The sequence below is a fragment of the Pyrgilauda ruficollis genome, unplaced genomic scaffold (assembly GCF_017590135.1).
Source record: "Pyrgilauda ruficollis isolate IOZ18807 unplaced genomic scaffold, ASM1759013v1 scaffold21, whole genome shotgun sequence".
Classification (NCBI taxonomy): domain Eukaryota; kingdom Metazoa; phylum Chordata; class Aves; order Passeriformes; family Passeridae; genus Pyrgilauda; species Pyrgilauda ruficollis.
The window spans coordinates 8,146,546-8,149,965 of NW_024520318.1; positions in this window are offsets into that span (position 1 = coordinate 8,146,546).

Here is a 3,420-nt window from a genome sequence, read left to right on the forward strand (position 1 = left end):
TAAAATGTCAGATATATGGGGGTTCACTCTAGGAGTTTGTAGTGGAGCAGAATATTGATGCCAATGCACATCATTCTCAATTGCTAAGCATCCTCTCTCCCCCATGAAAATCAGCCTTCCCTCTGAAATCCCTGTCAATGTTGTCATTATGAAAGTACAGATATTTTAAATGCAGTTGAGTAAATGTGCAAGTCGTGGTGGTTTTGTGCTTCAAAAGCTCTCTCTGTATTTATATAATTGGGTTATAATCATAGAGGAGGAACTGAAAGCCTCACCCTGTAGTGGTAAAAAGTGTCAGAGATGCCCTCACCTCCACCTCTGCCAGAAGCTGCTGTGGATGAATTGTGCAGGCCATGGAGTAGCCCTAAACAAGCTATCAGAAGTCTGCCTTCAAAATGTTGTGGGTTTGGGAGTTTTTAACCAGGTCACTTTGCAAATCCAGTTTGGAGTTTGCTGCATACATTATATGGACAGTCCTTGCTTTGGGGTAACTGCATGCACTAAGATGTGCAGCTGGAAAATTGGCAAGCCTTTAAATGAGGTTTTTGTGGATCTACATTGCTGTAGTGATATGAGGCTTCATCTTTATCGAGTCCATTTAATTTGGGGAAAGAAGAAATGACACTTTAACTTTATTGTGACATAGAGATCAATGTTTAAATTCTAGAAGATTCATTTTTGGATATGCTGAAGTGATCTTCTTTCCAGAAGCTGCTGTGCACTTGTCCTGGGAGGAATAGGTGAACAAGTAGGGCTGGAGGCAGCAGAATCCTGGGCAGGGTGCGAGCACAGGGGGTGGCCATGGGGAGGGTCAGCAGGGGCAGAGCTTCTCCAGCTGACTGAGATTCTCCTCATTAACTGGGCAGGGGCTAGAAGTACTGAGGCAAGATTATGTAGTGGGGCTGTTTCCTCTCAGGGGAGCTTGGGCTACCTCTGCTGTATTATTGCTTCCTTCCCACCTCCTGTACCCCTGTGCCATAGAAGGATTAACCTCATGAAAATTCTTATGGCCTGAAAAAACTTCAGACTTCCAAAGCATGGGCCAAGGAGTAGCCACATTCCATCATTATGTACATAGTTATGTTCAAGTTAGAGTTTGCCTGCTGTGAATGTACCTTTTTTCAAGCTTTTTTACTTTGTTGTAATTTAACAACAATCCATTCCATGTATTTAATGAAAGTATGTGCTGAGACCTACAGGTATTTCTGCCAGTATAGTCTTTACATCACAACTTGACGTTATGTGAAGGAATGTGCAAGTTCTCTGGAGTGGTCCTTCATTTTATTCTGATTCAGAAGTGGAAAAACAGGCAGGGACAACAAAGAGCAAATTTAATTTTCCTTCTTAAACACTGCCAGTTCGAATAATCTCTTGCTGAGTTTCCTGATGTGGCTGTTCACATTCCTTCATGAATTCAGACTGGCTGTTAGCAGCCTCCAAATAAAACATGGTTATATGGAGATTTACCTTGGCCCTGTTCTTGCTTGGCGACACGAGACGCAGAGAGCAGCCAACTGGTTCTGCTCATGCTACATGTCCTCTTCCAGCAACTGCTTCCTGTACAAGCCCACTGGTCTCCAAATTAATGGGATTGTTGCTTTAGCTCAAGATGTAGGAGATTTAATTCTGGTGTTTGTGTCAGCGATCAATGAAGTCAGGAAACTGCCTTTACAGAGCATTCAAAAGCCCTTTTATTCTGAAAGAATCAAACCCAGGCTTCTGTTAAATGCAGTAAAGGCTGCCATCATTAAAACATTGAGGCTGCAAGATTGGCCACAAAAATGTTACTGTAATGCAGTTGGTATTCAGTCCTTTCTGTCAGCGTTGCCAAGTCCAGCTTTTATTTATTTATTCATTTTCACAAGTCTCATGTTTTTCAGGCATTCCATAAAGCCTCGGTGTTTACAGGCATCTTACTCATCTGAGCAGCTCAGCTTCCAGTTTTTAAAGATTTGCTATTAGCCCTCATGGACAGGGAGGAAGCAGGAACGTGTGATGAGGCTGATCCTCACAGGCAAAACCAGAAGGCTCATAAAACTCCACATTTAAAAAGTCAAATATTATTTTTTTAAGAGGATCTCATGAACTGGGTCTCCCATTTATGTGTCTCAAGTGCCTGGCATAGACTCAACTAATGATCACTTGGGTCAGGCCATGATATGAGTGCAGAGGTGCTGTTAGATGCAGAGAGTTCTGCAGGACTCAGATGGATTGGGGGAGGAATCCTCTTTCCATTTATTATATTCCTGTTTTAACTTCATGGTCTGAGCCTTGCCCTGTGCACCCTGTTTACTGTGTGTTTCATAAAGGCCAGAGGACTCATCCTGTTGCTCTGAAACTGTTTAGCCCATCTTTGGCTGGATTTACTGCTCAGGAAGAACAAACAGTTGCTTAGGAAAGAGCTGTTTTTAACGAGAGACAGGCTGGATTTTTTTTCAAACAAACAGATAAAAGCCAGCAACTCTGAGCTTGGCATGGACTTTGCCGTTTTGTTTGTTGCATCACCCCATTGTCTTCTCTATCCCTTCTTTTTAAAATTTCTTTGTTACAGCATTTCACAACCCACAGCCTGGACACGGTAATTCCTGAAGGAATGCACAGCATAATGAATACTGCATGATCACAAAATAGTTCACCTCGTGCAAAGCCATAGCAGAAAACGATGAAACATGGCTGTTTCCCAATCATCCCTGCTTCACTGGTTTCTTTTATTTGGAGAAATTCTTTCAGCTTCTCCTCACAGGGGCTACTGAGTGAGAGAGGAAGTGTAACCTTTCTCCACCCAGCAACAAATATGCAATGGTTTTGGAGCACTTCCCATTTCCATGATGTCTCTGTGCAACACAGCACAGAAGTTAAACTGGCCTGTACCTTCTTCCCCGGCTGCAGGCAGGGGACCTGGGCTAGAGATGCTGGATGACCCACACGACAGCACACGGAAAAACAAGCCCTGCCTCGTAGAAGCTGCTTTGCCAGACTGCTGGGGCCAGAGTTAACAGCAGAACTTTTTAATTTGGGGATTTTTAGCACCACTTCCATATAGCGAGATACTAATTAATGGCTTATATTAAAAGGTCAGGTTGTTGAGTTTCTTATTTTGTGAATTGGGTTTTTGAGAAGCACTTCCACAGACCGTGATATTAATTAACGGTTTATTTTAAAAAGTCAGGTTGGCATTTTTAGGTGTCTCATTTCCGCGGCCGTTCCCGGGCACAGCGGCGGTGCCGGCAGGACCAGGGCACCGGGGAGGGCCCGTGTCACCTTCGGCTTCGCAGCTCACACGCCCCACGAGTGCCCGGCGAGCGCCTCCAGAGACCGCGGGCAGGAGGCGGAATGGCTGCGCCGGGTGGGGCCGAGCCCCGGCCCTGCCCCGCGGCCGCCGGCCCGGCCCCGCTGCGCTGCGCCGGCTGCCCGGGCGGG